Source organism: Gymnoscopelus braueri (genome assembly GCF_963280865.1).
Source record: "Gymnoscopelus braueri genome assembly, chromosome: 5".
NCBI classification, from domain to species: domain Eukaryota; kingdom Metazoa; phylum Chordata; class Actinopteri; order Myctophiformes; family Myctophidae; genus Gymnoscopelus; species Gymnoscopelus braueri.
In genome coordinates this window covers 51510327-51527719 of record NC_137606.1, presented here as the reverse complement: position 1 = coordinate 51527719, position 17393 = coordinate 51510327, and the positions used below count along the sequence as shown (strand labels likewise).

Here is a 17393-nt window from a genome sequence, read left to right as displayed (position 1 = left end):
CCAAAAAAACGGGCTCCCGTCCGCTCCCATTCTATCTCCTTGATAAAAACCTCCGGATCTCTGTAATTTTTTACAGTGGTGAAAACGAGTCATTTTCGGTGCGCGATCACTCCACAAAGGCGGCTCGTGTGAGAGATGTTATTGTTCCAGGCGTTAGCCAGGACCATCCACCATCGTACACACATCCATTGTTTACATGCGGGTGCTCGTCGTGGAGTCTACAGCTCTAAACAGCGCAGCGTTACAAACGGTGAGATCTCTGGCACTAAACGTACACTGTTTTAATAAAACTCTGGCACCGAATGTGTTAAGGCCACAATTTTTTATTTTATGTTGAAATGTTAGTTTTCGTTTCGTTTCTGTTAACTATAATAACCTTGCTCCACACAGACAGACAGTGATTTTTTGACACGCTCCGTTTGCCCTGCAGTGTGTTTTGTTCCGTAGCTGCATGATGCCACACATTTACTTTATCTGTTTCCTTTGTTTTGACACTTACCTTCTGTTTGTCCTGTATTCCCCCGTTGCTCCATCATCTATAACCAGACCCCCCTGAGGGGCGTGTGTGTGTGCGTGTGTGTGCGTGTGCGTGTGTGTGTGTGTGTGTGTGTGTGTGTCTCTCTCTCTCTCTCTCTCACTGGGGGTTAACTAGATGTCATGTCGGCCAGACAAACATGGAAAAGTAGGAAATTGAGTTACTCTGATGTAATGAGTTACATGGACCTGTGTGTGTGTGTGCTTGTATTACTCAGTGGTGTAAAGTAACTAAGTACATTTACTCAAGTACTGTACTTAAGTACAATTTTACCGGAGTATTTCTAATTGTCTATACTTTTACTTCTACTCCACTACATCTCAGAGGCAAATATTATACATTTACTCCACTATTTGAAAACTTTAGTTACTAATTACTTATTTTTTACAAAACATACATTAACCACTTTATCCCTAAATACTTCGGCTATTTGAAAATAGCAGATCTACAAGCTCACAACGAACGTGTTGTGAGCTTGTAGATCAGATATTTACATACATTTTGATGCCAATACTTTTGTGCTTTTATTCGAGTACATTTTGAATACCGGACTTTTAATTGCACGTTGTGGGCTTGTAGGTCAGCTTATTTTTTTGGCTTTAGGCTTACGGTTAAAAATGGCAAAGACATACAAAAATCCTGAAATATTTTTTTTTGACACCCTAAAGTGTCAAATTATAGTTTAAAAATGTCACTTCAAATTTGACGAACACGTGAGCTCTGTTATCAAAACTAGCCTTTTTCCATATATGGAAGACTTAGCAACTATATCAACACCCTATCTCTCTCATAAAGACCTACATAGGGTTATTTATTCATGCATTCATTTAGTCCAGAACTTTCTGTACATGGATCAGTCTCTCAGGAGGTTGGCAGCTACCCACCTCCTCATTGGTTAAACAGAAAGAATATCTCTCCAGATCTTGGCCTCAACCCCACAGGCTCCCTGTCCGTCTGTCCATTCCCCAATTGATTTTCACGCTTTTAATGTTTTTTTTTTATCCCCCGGGAGGGAACGTGCAGAGAATGATACAGGGCCTGAAATGTTGTAAAAGGGCACAAAGAGAGAGTCCAGCGAGCTTCAGCCAGTTGAAGGTATAGAAAGGGCTCATCTGTGCTCAACATCAGAGGGAATGATAACACCAGTGGTGGAAAAAGTACTCACATTTCTTACTTAAGTAAAAGTATCAATACTGCATCGTAGAAATAGCCTACTCTGTTACAAGTAAAAGTCAGGAATTGAAAATGTACTTGAGTAAAAGTACAAAAGCATTGGTATCAAAACGTACTTAAAGTACCAAAAGCAAAAGTACTAAAATGTTTGAAAATAGCAGATCTACAAGCTCACAACGCGTCGCGATGTGACGCGTTGTGAGCTTGTGGATCGGCAAATAGCCTAGGTATAAAATAGGGCTGAAGTGTTTAATGTACCGTATTTTCCGCACTATAAGGCGCACCGTCAGTGCGCCTTATAGTGCGGATGCGCCTTATAATCCGATGCGCCTTATATATGTATCAATATTGGTTCCCTTGGTTTCCGCACTATAAGCCGCACCGTCAGTGCGCCTTATAGTGCGGATGCGCCTTATAATGCGGTGCGCCCTATATATGAAAATAATACATTTATTGAAGGTGCGCCTTATACTCAGATGCGCCTTATAGTGCGGAAAATACGGTATGTTTTATAATCTAATAATTTATATCTGCAAAGTAACTAGTAACTAAAGTTTTCAAATAATTGTAGTGGAGTAAAAATAAAATAATACATATTTACCCTCTGAAATGTAATGGAGTAGAAGTAAAAGTACTTAAAATTGGAAATACTCCAGTAAAGTAAAAAATACCTCAAAATTGTAATTAAGTACAGTACATGAGTAAATGTACTTAGTTACTTTACACCACTGAATAACACCTGGGCACTTCAGGGGAGACTATACCTACATAAAATACTGGAGCACTCGAGGTCACACGTCAGTCAGTCACTGGAGTGGGTGAGTGACGGTTTCCACTTGTGTCTTCCTCCTCAGAGTCAAAGGACGAAGACACATCAAGTGGAAGTGGAAGCGTCAGTCACCACCTGCAAAATAATTATAAATATGTGCAGAAGACCAGGCGAGTGCGCCAGTATTTTATTTTAGTACCCAGGTATTATTATTATTATTATTATGTTTTAGATTTTTTAACCCTTTAAGACCGGGAACGCAGCTGTGTCATTTTAAGATTTCTTTGGCTATATAAAAATAGCAGATCTACAAGCTCGTAGCGCGGCACCGAGTGCCGCGCTACGAGCTTGTAGATCTGCTATTTTTTTTAAAAATCGTGAAAACGTGTGCAAATCTTTAGTTTGAATATGTATATACTTTTTTAAAGCGAAAGTTTTTAACTCAAATCTTTGCTTCTGGGGATTTTACAAATGTCTTATAGATCCTAATAGTTTTTCTTTCCTAAAGTTTTTATTTATTTATTTTTACTTATGTTGCTATATTATCAATGATTTTCAAACTTCTTTCATGTCAGGGACCCCCAAAATAATATGTATTTGTCCGCGGACCCCCTCCCATCTAAACATATTTTGTTCCAGGGACCCCCAGAAGCAAAGATTTGAGTTAAAAATGTATATAAAAGATTTGCACAAATGTTCACGATTTAAAAAAGAAATAGCAGGTCTACAAGCTCGTAGCCGCGCTATGAGCTTGTAGATCTGCTATTTTTGAATAGCCCAAAGAAATCTAAAAATGACACAGACGCGTTCCCGGTCTGACTGGGTTAAGACCACTTTATTAAAACCTTTTTTTCCAAAGCCACTTTTTGCAGCACAAGAAAAAACAATCAAACGATTCTATCCAACCACAGAATTAAAACAATATAACGTTTTCTTTTCTTTTTTATGCAACCTCTAAGGTGCCATCACTAGCGACTGTACATAGTGCCTCGCCTACACCACTGAGTGAGTGAGTGAGTGAGTGAGAGAGTATTTCCTCAGGACGTACGTTATTGGGGTGAGAGAGAGAGCAGCTCAACTCTGTGTTCCACTGACAGCTTTATTAAACCCACAACTTAATTCACTTTCCCTTTACAGACGGCCAAGAAACGGATCATTTAAAAACCCTGAAGGAAAAAGCACTTTAGTTCAATATTACATTCTCATGAAGAACACATTATAGATTTAGATATGTTGGGATTTGGGAATAAGCGTTTGAAAAGATATCCCAGGACCCTGTTACTGAACAAACACTGTAGCGACAATGGCTATATATTTGTTTCCCTCTGCACCACATCTCTTCGCCTTTTTTTTATCCCTTCCTGACGATTTGATCAGGTGTCAGGGATCAAATCGACAGGAAGTGATGCCCACCATGCCCTAGGAAACTTGTGGATAGATTCCATAGCTAGCTTCATAGACTTGTTTGACAGCACTGTCATCAGTGTTGTGTACATTTTTGTTTGTATTTGTTTACACTTTAAAGAAGAAAAATATTTATATATATATATTTTGCATTTTTCCCCTCTATCAGCCACTATATAATGATGCTGGGGTGTTTTCCTGCATTGAAACACAGTCCTCTTTCTGAAATCCGTATTTTCCCTACTGTTTATGTTTGTCCGGGACGTAAATTAACGCACGCATGTGCGCGTCCATGCGCGTCCGTGTCCGTGTGAACTTTTTACTTTCGGTTTTAAAACGCTCTCAAACTTCTTTTTTGAGGCACAGAATTTACTTTTAAGATAGCGTTCGGATAGAATTTAGTTGTTTAACTTCATATATGTGGTCAATTTATCATGACAGAGCCTATTTAAAAATACAAATTCAGAGAACCGGCAGGGGCGGGCAGTGACACGCATTGTATCCGAATAAAGCAACCTATTTTCCAACAGAGTCTATCTGCAGACTGCAGACTAGGGGGCGTATCTCATTGTGGGCGTTTCAGAAAGGGGGCGTATCCCATTGTGGGGGTCATACCTATGTTCCCCGGACCTATCTTCCCCCACTAAGGTTATGGTTAGGGTTAGGTTTAGGTTAGGTCCTATATTCCCCGCTCTCCTAGGAAAGCGGGGAACATAGAACCTGGGGAACATATGTACGGTCCCGAGGAATACGAAACGCCCTCCTATAATGCGAAACGCCCCAATAGGATACGCCCCTAGTCTGCAGTCTGCAGACAGACCCTTCTCCTATTTTCGGCATGGCCCGTTTAGAAGTCCCCCCTGCGTCACCCCCTGGTGGTCGGGGAAACGAACTGCTGGAGGGGCGGTGTTTGACAACATTCTTTTCTTTTTTTATCTCTGAACTTGCCTACAATCCCTTTAACTTTTCTATTTATATGTTGGGTTCATGTTAACAACTCATTGACTGCCATTGACGTGATGTGAAAATAAGTAATTGTTTTGGGTGAACTACTCCTTTAAAACATTTAGCGTGTATATAGAGTGTTTTCACTAACCTTTGAAAAATCATAGAATATATTTCTTCACAACGATCCACCCGCCGACCGCCTTAAAAGACGTAGGGGGGTTGTTTTCGCCAAAAAGCAACAGAAAGTAGAGATTGTAGGATTTTTATAAATCATATAATGCTAAACGAAACCAGCTCCATTTTGCTGTGATCACGTGATCTTTGGCTGAGGTCTTCATCATCATCATCGTAATTCACAGGCTTTGGAACAGCGCCCTCTAGCGTAAACCACTGAAAACACCACATGACGAGTGACTCGTCAATGGCGGTGTGCAGTGGTGGAAAAAGTACTCAAATTCTTTACTTAAGTAAAAGTACCAATACTGCAATATAAAAATACTCTGTTACAAAAAAAAAAATCCAAAATTAAAAATTTACTTGAGTAAAAGTACAAAAGTATTGGCATCAAAATGTACTTAAAGTACCAAAAGTAAAAGTACTAAATATTTGAAAATAGCCGATCTACAAGCTCACAACGCGTCGCGATGCGACGCGTTGTGAGCTTGTAGATCTGCTATTTTCAAATAGCCTATGTATAAAATAGGGCTAAAGTGGTTAATGTATGTTTCATTATATCATAGTTTATATCTGAAAAGTAACTAGTAACTAAAGTTTTCACGTAATTGTAGTGAAGTAAAAGTACAATATTTGCCTCTGAGATGTAGTGGAGTAGAAGTAAAAGTAGTGGAAATTGGAAATACTCAAGTAAAGTACAAATACCTCAAAATTGTACTTAAGTACAGTACTTGAGTAAATGTACTTAGTTTCTTTCCACCACTGATTTTCAGACATTTAACCACTCAAAGCTTAATACTTAGTAAACTTGACCTCTGGCTCTGTACTTGGTTCGCTCTCTCCCCCTCAGTCTAACCCAAACCACATGCAGTATTGAGTTGATTTGAATCTGGTCTGTCTGTCTGTCTGTCTGTCTGTCTGTCTGTCTGTCTGTCTGTCTGTCTGTCTGTCTGTCTGTCTGTCTGTCTGTCTGTCTGTCTGCAGTCCAGACAGCAGTGCTCCTACTGATAGATGGACTGTCTGCCAGGATACTGTCTCTGTGGCATGGAAACCTTGTAAACGGTTACTTTTCAGGGAAAACATAAATACATGGAGATACAAGGTTCCTGGAGGACAGCAACATTACACTAGCGGCAAGGGAGCGCGCGCGCGTGTGCGTGTGTTTGTTTGCGCACGTGGCCGTTCTGCTCTGATTCTCCCTTGACCACTTACCAGCCCATCTCACACACACCTTACCTTAGCAGTGGTGTAAAGTATCTAAGTACATTTACTCAAGTACAATTTTGAGGTATGTTTACTTTATTGCAGTATTTCCAGTTTTCAATACTTTTACTTCTACTCCACTACATCTCAGAGGCAAATATGAAACTTTTACTCCACTACAATTATTAGAAAATTGTATTTACTAGTTACTTTGTAGATTTTGATTATTATTACAAAACATACATTAACCACTTCAGCACTATATACATTTCGGCCATTTGAAAATAGCCAATCTACAAGCTCACAATGCGTCACGTCGCAACGCATTGTGAGCTTGTAGATCAGCTATTTTCAAATGATGTTTATACATTTTGAACTTGTGAAATGGGAAATTAGTACTTTTACTTTTGATACTTTAAGTACATTTTCGATACCAATGCTTTAGCACTTTTACTCAAGTACATTTTGAATTCTGCACTTTTACTTTTAACACTACTTTTAACAGTACTTCTTCTACATTGCGGTATCGATACTTTTACTTGAGTAAAACATTTTTGTACCTTTTCCAACACTGCACCTTAGACAGTTTTATATCTATTTCCTCGTCGGTTTATTTCCTCCTCTATTCCCCTCAGCTAAGGCCCGGGAGGGATATAAAACTCTGTGTGTGTGCGCCCGCGCGTTTTGTTTGTTTAGTAGCATCGATTAGCTAACCTCTTAGCTACAGTAGTTTTCCACTCTCCGACACAGAAATCGCACGTTTTAAAGGGCCACTTCACCCATTTTCAACCTTTATCCTCATTGGTCCTCCTCACCAATGCTCATTATTAGATGCTTTCTGTGTACTCACTCTGCTGTGTCTCAGAGGAGGGCTATGGACAGTTCAGAAACCCACCTACCAGTGACATCATCGGTAGGTTTGTTTGTTCGTTCATTTCAAACCAGATTTCAAACTTTTAATGATTTTTTTAATGAACGCAACAACAATGGTTTCTATCTCAGCATAGCTAACTTTTCAGGAAGAGAAAGGCTGCAGTTTCTATTAGCTTTGGAATCCCTGTGGATGATGTCACTGGTAGGCGGATTTCTGAACGGTCCACAGCCCACCAAAGCATTGTAATTGCAGTACAGTGCAGTGCAGTGCAGTGCAGTGCAGTGCAGTGCCGTTGCAGTTGCAGTTGCAGTTGCAGTACAGTAGCAGTTGCAATGCAGTTGCAGTGTCGGGCAGTGCGTTGCAATGCCGTTGCAGTGTCGTTGCAATGCAGTTGCAGTGTCATTGCGATGCAGTGTCGTTGCAGTGTCGTTGCAATGCAGTTGCAGTGTCGTTGCAGTGCAGTTGCAGTGTCGTTGCAGTGCAGTTGCAGTGCAGTTGCAGTGCAGTTGCAGTGCCGTTGCAGTGCCGTTGCAGTTGCAGTGCTTCAAAGGCATGTCCTCACTGTGGTCACATGATGGCTCTATACTGGCTAATATTCAGCCTAATTTACTTGTATTACTTTTCATGTAGCACTGTGTGTGCGTACGTACGTGTTTTTGTCTTCCACAGTGTGAAACGGTTAGTTACAGTACTTCAGCCTTCATCTAATCCTACAGTGGACAGGCGTCAAGCACTTCTCTGTCATGGCCCCAAGCATTCTGCCTCTCCTCTCTCATCCTCTCCTCTCCTCTCCTCTCCCATCCTCTCCTCTCTTATCCTCTCCTCTCCCATCCTCTCCTCTCTTATCCTCTCCTCTCTCATCCTCTCCTCTCTCATCCTCTCCTCTCTCATCCTCTCCTCTCACTTCTCGCCCTCCTTCTCCATCTGTCTCTTCTTGACAAACACATGGTGTGTTGTTTGGCTCACTCAGTGAAGCCCCCTGGAGGGGGGAGGGAGAGAGAGAGAGAGAGAGAGAGAGAGAGAGAGAGAGAGAGAGAGAGAGAGAGAGAGAGAGAGAGAGAGAGAGAGAGAGAGAGAGAGAGAGAGAGAGAGAGAGAGAGAGAGAGAGAGAGAGAGAGAGAGAGAGAGAGAGAGAGAGAGAGAGAGAGAGAGAGAGAGAGAGAGAGAGAGAGAGAGAGGTCAAGCCAGGGTTGCCAAACCGTCCCTTAAGTTTTCTGTTGCTACAGTATATCAGCAGTTCTCAAACTTTTTTCATGTCCAAGGACCACCCAAAATATGTTGTTCCAGGGACCCCCCTGGCACCGGGTGCTGCGCTGTGAGCTTGTAGATCTGCTATTTTTTTTATTGTGAAACTGTGCAAATCTTTGAATATTTTTTAAAGCGAACATTTGTAAAATATTTTGTTCCAGGGACCCCCCAGAAGCAAAGATATATGAGTTACAAATGTTCGCTTTAAAACATATATATATATATTCAAAGATTTGCACACATTTTCACAATTTTTCAAAAATAACAGATCTACAAGCTCATAGTGTGGCACCATGAGCTTTTATATCTGCTATTTGTGAATAGCCAAAGAAATCTTAAAATTACACTGATGTGTTTCCCGGTCTTAATGGAATAAGGGACACACTTGTGCATTATTTGGATACTAAAGAAAGAAAGATTCTCTCCCCAGTACAAATGTCTATAGTCCATAAAGCTATTTTTCGATTTTTTAAACCCATTGAGACCGCGGGAAACGCATCTGTGTCATTTTAGATTTTAATCACTTTAACCATTACTTTATACTTTTTTATACACCAAGTGCCGCGCTACGAGCTTGTAGATCTGCTATGTTTAGAAAAATCTTGAACATTTGTGCAAATCTTTGAATATATATATTTTTTAAAGCAACATTTTTTTACTCAAATCTGTGCTTGTTAGGGTCCTGGAACGAAATATTTTGAGATGGGGGTCCACAGCCAAATACGTATCATTTTGGGGGTGCTTGACATGAAAAAGGTTTGAGAATCACTGTATTATATAGCAACATAAGTGTATGCTGCTATACACTTATGTTGCTGTTACACACATGTTAGACATTAAAGAATCCCCAGAAGCAAAGATTTAAATTACACGTTTGCTTTAAAAAAAAAATAATTGAGAATAGTATTGAGCTTAGCACCCATCCCTGGGGCACCCCGAAGGGAGATAGTAAAACCAAAAGTCAAAATGTTGAAGTAGGGCATACGTGTGTGTGTGTGTGTGTGTGTGTGTGTGTGTGTGTGTGTGTGTGTGTGTGTGTGTGTGTGTGTGTGTGTGTGTGTGTGTGTGTGTGTGTGTGATAATTGTAAAACTGGTGTGTGATTCCTATAGAAGCTTATTGGGGCACCGTTGGCGTCTAAATAGAAACACTAGAGGGCACCATGACGAAGACACTTAATAATAATAAACTTCATTTGTATAGCATAAGCTTTCATGACATGAAATGCAGCTCAAAGTGCTTTACAAAAAAAGCACAAATAATTGAATAATAAAGCAAAAGCAAAAGCATAAAACAACATTAAAAAATATATACATAGCAAAAAAGGCAGGGAATCGCGACACATTGTGAGCTTGTAGATCTGCTATTTTCACAAATCCGAGATAAATGTATTTTTATGAATCTGATAACATTGTAGAGGACTGGGTGACGTCATGTCCGGGTCTATCCTTCTCTCTAAGTCAAGGCCTCATTCACAGGTTGGTGAAGAGCGCCCTCTACCGTAATCACCCAAAAACACCATGATGGCGTAATATTTGGTCAATGGCAGTCAATGTGTTGTTAACACAGTTCTGTCTATTGGTTTCATATTGGCCTACAGTACTAGTAGGCCTACTGTGTGTTATTGCTGCTACAGAGTACAGTGTGTTCAGTGGTATGCAGCTCTCACTGCTAATTTTAGATCCATGAGCTAACTGTGTCTATGAACCCACATAACTGTATTTCAGAATGTGCACGCACATGCACGCAGTGGTGTAAAGTAACTAAGTACATTTACTCAAGTGCTGTACTGAAGTACAATTTTGAGGTACTTTTACTTTACTGGAGTATTTCCAATTGTCAGTACTTTTACTCTACTACATCTCAGAGGCAGATATTGTACTTTTACTCCACTACAGTTATTTGAAAAATGTACTCACTAGTTACTTTGCAGATATAAATGATTACATTTTAAAACATACATTAACCACTTTAGCCCTATTTTATACCTAGGCTATTTGAAAATAGCAGATCTACAAGCTCACAACGCGGTGCTTGTAGATCTGCTATTTTCAAACATTTCAGTACTTTTACTTTTGGTACTTTTGTATATTTTGATACCAATACTTTTGTACTTTTACTCAAGTCAATTTTGAACACCAGACTTTTAGTGTTTCTACATTGCAGTATTGATACTTTTACTCAAGTAGAACATTTGAGTACTTTTTCCACCACTGACTGTGACTATGCACACACACACACACACACACACACACACACACACACACACACACACACACACACACACACACACACACACACACACACACACACACACACATAGACATACTTGTAAGTGGATCTGGAGTGTGAAAACAATGCCTCAGTGTTCTAAATGACCAAGTCATATTGGTAATGGACAGGTTTGGTGTGTGTGTGTGTGTGTGTGTGTGTGTGTGTGTGTGTGTGTGTGTGTGTGTGTGTGTGTGTGTGTGTGTGTGTGTGTGTGTGTGTGTGTGTGTGTGTGTGTGTGTGTGTGTGTGTGTGTGTGTGTGTGTGTGTGTGTGTGTGTGTGTGCCCTCTCAAGCCCTGAGCTATTTCGAAACAGTCCAGCTGGAATTGGCAACAGCCACATTGAGGACATAAAATAAATCAACCCAATGACCTCACACACCTTGTCATAGTGTGTGTGTTTATGAATGGAAAGAGAGAGAGTGTGTGTGTGTGTGTGTGCAACGTGCATATATACGTGTGCGTGCCCATATGTGTATGTGTCCGTGCATGCATGCCTGTGTGTGTGTGTGTGTGTGTGTGTGTGTGTTTGTGTGTGTGTGCGTGCATGCATGCATGCATGTGTCTGTGTGAGCGTGCATGCATGCCTGTGTGTGAGTGTGCGTGTGTGTATGTGTGTGCGTGCATGCATGCCTGTGTGCATGTGAGCGTGCATGCGCTTGAGCATGCATGATATGCATATGTGTGCGTGTGTGTCCGTGAGTGTGCACTGTATGTCAGATGGTGTCATACAGTAATTATCATCAGGTGTAGTCCTGTTCCAGTTTGTTCTGGTGACATGAGTAATGTGGAAGACATGGGACATGTGAGGAAGAGGAGGACATGGTGACAAGGAACGCGGGGGGGGGGGGGGCAGAGAGAGGACATTTGGATGAGACCATAGACTGTACAAAATATGGATTACGTCACCCATTGGTTTCTACAGAGCCGCCACTATTTAGGCAAATTCAAATCCGCCGTCTTGGAACCTTTCCCCGAAAAGCAACTGGAAACGCATGCTATTGGCTGGAACAGCACGCTACGTTATCATCAATTTTAAAATTCACATGACCATCATTTACAAAAAATGATTATCATGGTGGTTAATGAGAACTGCAGGGAATTCGGCACTTCCTTTTGGCTTCATTTCAACCAGGATGCATGCCGCCTGGATGAGACGAAGTAGGAATGACATGTGACGGGAGCTGAGCAGGTGCAGAACATATTAGGAATGAAGGAGAAAGATAATCCTCTAAATCCTCAAAAATAGCAGATCTACAAGCTCATATATAGCACGACATAGAGTGCTTTGAAAATATTGAACATATATATATATATATATAATTATAGCAACATAAGTGTTTCAGAAAAACTGGATTTAGAAGACATTTGTAGAATCTGCCTCAGGTCTTGAAGGGTTAAGTGGTTAAAATGGCACACCCCTGCCTAAACATACTGGGGTGAGGGATTACTCAGCGGCAGTTGTCAAGGTCATCTTGTCCTACTGTCACTGTGTGTGTGTGTGTGTGTGGGTATGGGTGTGTTCCTCTAGTGAATGTGAGCTATTTAATGAGAGTGGGCATGTCGGGGCGAGCAAGTACAAAAATAAATAGATATCGCAGATCTACAATAGGGCTGCAGATCTCATAGATAGCGTAAGTGTAAGTGTATCACTTTTGCAAGGGATAATGTATGGGGAGGTAGTCATTATTGAAATTTAAAGCCCGACCGGGTGATTATGCACCGAGGCGGAGCCGAGGTGCATAATCAAATTTCAATAATGACTACCTCCCCATACATTATCCCGCTTATTACACGGCTACTTAATAAATACATTAATAAATTGACCCAAAAGTAACAACAAAACGAAGTATTTCCTTGCTTACGGCAAAGAAAGTATTCCATAAGTATTGGGCTGGGCGTACAAGTTCGCCTCGGAAAACAAATGCCAGTAGTCCATAAGGTAACCGGAAGACTCGCCCCAAAACACACTCGCCCCCATTCTTTACCGCCGGATTTGCCCCGGGGTGACTGTGTTTTGGGGCGAGCGTTTTCATATTCTTGCGTTGGTGCGCCACGATAAAGAAGGAAGTGTAGAGGATCAAATAGAATCACTTTTCGGTCATTGCATCGTCTATTTCTCACTTCAAATGTTTTCAAAAACATTCTTGAGAGCAACGTTTAGTTGTAAATTACATTGTTTGTTTTTCTACATGGCTGTCATGTTGGATAAAGCATAAAACCACGCAGCGCAGGTTGACATGAGCAGGTGTTCTGAGTCTCTGATTAGACAGCGGTCCGTTATAGAGCTCATCGGTCATTATCCAGAAATAATGACCGATGACTGACCAATCAGAATCAAGCATTCAACCAAGCCGTGTAATAACCTGTCTTAATTGTTATGCCAAGTAAGGAAGCAAAGTGCAATTTAGAATACAGGATTTTACTTTCAACATAATACTTCTAGAATGTGGTACAACTACTTTTACTTAAGTACAAACTGTGACATGCACGTCAGTGGTTTTGTTTCAGTGGTTGCACGGATATAATGTTACCGCGTGTCACTCTGGACTTACACAATGACACACACACACACACACACACACACACACACACACACACACACACACACACACACACACACACACACACACACACACACACACACACACACACACACACACACACACACACACACACACACAGGCATTTGTTTTTAGATGACACTTGAGAGGCTGTGACGTGTGTGTGTGTGTGTGTGTGTGTGTGTGTGTGTGTGTGTGTGTGTGTGTGTGTGTGTGTGTGTGTGTTTAAGAATGTAAAGAGAATGAGGGAGAGACGTAGAGAGAAAGAGATTGAGAGACAGACAGAAAAAGAGACAGAGAGAGAGAAAGAGATTGAGAGACATTGTGTGTATATGGTGCCTTGTCACTCTTTTGATAAAAAAAGAACAACAACTACATCAATCTGGGGGTCTTAGAGGTTGAGAATCACTGAATTATACTTTATTACTCACAACGCTCACAACGCGTCGCATCGCGATGTGTTGTGAGCTTGTAGATCGACTATTTTCAAATAGCCTATGTATAAAATAGGACTGAAGTGGTTAATATACGTTTCATAATCTGAAAAGTAACTAGTAACTAAAGTTTTCAAATAATTGTAGTGGAGTAAAAAGTACAATATTGCCTCTGAGATAGTGGCGTAGAAGTAAAAAGTACAGAAAATGGGAAATACTCCAGTAAAGTAAAAACAATCATCAAAAGTGTACTTAAGTACAGTACTTGAGTAAATATACTCAGTTAATTTACACCACTGCTAATTGTATTTGGTACAAAAACATTACCCAGTGTTCCTCCAGGGTTGTCACGGTGACGATGTTGTTGATGATGATGATGCTTGTTGCTATGGCAGCGTCTTGGTAAACTGTCACCAGCATGGTGACAGTTTCCTCGGCTTCAACAATTCCCATAATGCAATTAGAGGCAGCGATTCCCAACCTGGGGTTTGGGGACCCCCCTGGGGACCCCTTGCTGTCTTGTTTGGGAGGTGGTCCAGAATGTTAAACATGTTTAACCCATTCAACCGAGAACGCATACCGTGTCATTTTAGATTTTTAGCCATTATTTTAACCATTATTTCATAATTTTGGGCTATTCAAAAATAGCAGATAATGCAAGCACATAGTGCGGCCGGCACCGAGTGCTGCACTAGGAGCTTGTAGATCTGCTATTTTGTTTTGTGACAATTGTTTTGTGTTTTGTGACAATATTTTTTTTAAAGTGAAGATTTGTAACTCAAATCTTTGCTTCTGGGGATTCTACAAATGTCTTCTAAAACAGTTTTTTGAAAAAAACTATGTTGCTATAATATCAGTGGTTCTCAAACTGTTTTCATGTCAAGGACCCCAACATTATATGTATTTGGCCGTGGACCCCCATCTCAAAATATTTTGTTCCAGGGACCCCCACCAGAAGCAAAGATTTGAGTTAAAAATTGACATATATTCAAAGATTTGCACACATTTTCGCGATTAAAAATAAATAATTAGCAGATCTACACGCTCGGTGCCGCGCTATGAAGTTATAGATCTGCTATTTTTGAAGAGCCAAATAAATCTGAAGTGACACAGATGTGTTCCTGGATTGAATGGGTTAAGTTTCTACTCCCTCTTATTGTGACTGACTGAGTTCTTGGTCTAGTCTTTGTCCTACAGTATGTTTTTCTCTTTCTTTTCTCTTTCTTTTCTCTTTCTCTTTCTCTTTCTTTTCTCTTTCTTTTCTCTTTCTTTTCTCTTTCTTTTCTCTTTCTTTTCTCTTTCTTCGGACGGCGCCCCAGGCCAGTGTAATAACTGGATACATAACTGGATATATTATATATTTCTGATCAGGGATCTCCATTTATGGGCATAAACGGGAGACAGACAGACAGACAGACAGACAGACAGACAGACAGACAGACAGACAGACAGACAGACAGACAGACAGACAGACAGACAGACAGATGCAGAGATTTGTAGATTCATAGATATTTATGTACAACAGCCAATCGCAAATGTCACATCAATCATTTGGGATTGAAGTCGATCGGTTGGCTGGTTCTGGAGATAATGTGAGACACACACACACAGTCACACACACACACACACACACACACACACACACACACACACACACACACACGCACACGCACACATACAGTACACGGACAGACACATGCAGTGGTGTAAAGTAACACCACTGCACATGTGTAAACCTACTGCACGTATGTGAGGTCTTTCTCAAATCATCTTCTCTGAACCCTGGCAGACAGACTGCATCACAAGCTCTCTATGAGTTGTTGACTCATAGCGGCCTTGTTGTCATTTGTCACACGGTGGGTAATATAAGTACTCTGTGAGGTGGGTAATATAAGTACTCTGTGTGCTACGTTATGTAGAGACTATAATTTATCCTTTGTCTTTGTGCAGTCTAAGGGCTTTTTGTGTTTATGTCTGTGTCCTTGTCTCTCTGGAGAAGGTTGTAAACTATTGTTGTTTTTTTGCCTTGTGGAAACGACACAGCGTTTTAGTTTTAATGTGGTGCTTTAAAAAAAAGAAGAAATTCTGAGCATTACGTGTTTAAAATAAATTGTGAGAAATAACATCCGAATGTTAAACTAGACATTAATCTTCACCGTCCGGTGGAAACCTTGTTTGTCCAAAAGTGTTACCTAAACGTACCTACTTTTACCTACCTACCTACCTACCCTACCTACCCAAACCTACCTACCTACCTGCCCGCTCGCCCGCCCATGCACCCATCTATACCTACCTACCTACCTACCTACCTACCTTCCTTCCTTCCTTCCTACCTACCTACCTACCTACCTACCTACCTACCTACCTACCTACACAAACATATTTGGTGAAAAGAATAGGAATATTCAGATGGAGAGAAACTGGTGAGAGAGAAAGATCTAAAGCTTGTTCCTGGAATAATGTGTCATAATTCCTCATAAATGTACCTTTAAAATCAAACAGAGAGGAAGGTTCTCCTCTGTTTGTTTAGTTGAGGTCCTGAGTTCCGCTGTTCTTCTCCTCTCTGGCACACAGCGAGCAATAACCTGAGATAAGACTGTTTGAATTGAGATTTCACTGTGTGTGTGTGTGTGTGTGTGTGTGTGTGTGTGTGTGTGTGTGTGTGTGTGTGTGTGTGTGTGTGTGTGTGTGTGTGTGTGTGTGTGTGTGTGTGTGTGTGTGTGTGTGTGTGTGTGTGTGCACACGCGTGCACAATCATATATAGATAGAACAAGGTCAGGGGAGATTAAGATAAAATTATTAACAAGGGTGTGAAACAAGGGCAGAGAGAGAGAGAGAGAGAGAGACACACACACAGAGAGAGAGAGAGAGACAGACAGACACAGAGAGAGAGAGACACACACACACACCACACACACACACACACACACACACACACACACACACACACACACACACACACACACACACACACACACACACACACACACACACACACAGAGAGAGAGAGACAGACGCACGCACGCACGCACGCACGCACGCACGCACGCACGCACACCACCACACACACACACAGAAATACACAGAAATACACACACAGGGAGAGAGAGAGAGGGGTAGGGTGGGAGAGAGAGAGAGGGGCGGTTCTTCCACGACTCCCCAGCCTATGAGACGCAGGCAGGCGTGGCCTGTGAGGAGGAGGAGGGATCAGACAGACTGGACAGAGACTAGAGAGAGAGAGAGAGAGAGCAGAGAGAGAACAGACACACAGCCGGTGTTCAGCTGCTGTGTCACAGCACCAGACACTGTAGACACATACACACACACACTAGGGCTGCTGTGTCACCATCAGAGAGAGAGGAGAGAGAGAGAGAGAGAGAAGAGAGAAGAGAGAGAGAGAGAGAGAGAGAGAGAGAGAGAGAGAGAGAGAGAGAGAGAGAGAGAGAGAGAGAGAGAGAGAGAGAGAGAGAGAGAGAGACGGAGAGAGTGAGAGAGAGAGAGAGAGAGAGAGAGAGAGAGAGAGAGAGAGAGAGAGAGAGAGAGAGAGGCTGTGTGACAGCAGACAGAGAGAGATAGGTGGAGGTGCGTAGACACAGAGGTGGACGTGCACACACACACACACACTAGAGACCCAGAGATGCTGCGGAGGAACCTCAGTATAGTCTCAGTGTCTGCAGCAGTAGCACCCTGCCTCCTCAGTCTCTCCTCTCATGGAGCTCCAGCACTCAGCGCAGGAGAGCAGGAGACAGCAGACAGGAGGAGATCTACTGCCTTGAGGAGACACAGGAATCCACTCTG

The 17393-nt window shown here is 41.5% G+C and overlaps 1 protein-coding gene across 2 annotated transcripts in view; it reads left to right on the top strand.

The window, feature by feature from the left end:
• rap1gap2a (RAP1 GTPase activating protein 2a) overlaps positions 1 to 17393 on the top strand; it is a 189471-nt gene that overhangs the window by 58535 nt on the left and 113543 nt on the right. The window lies entirely within an intron of this gene.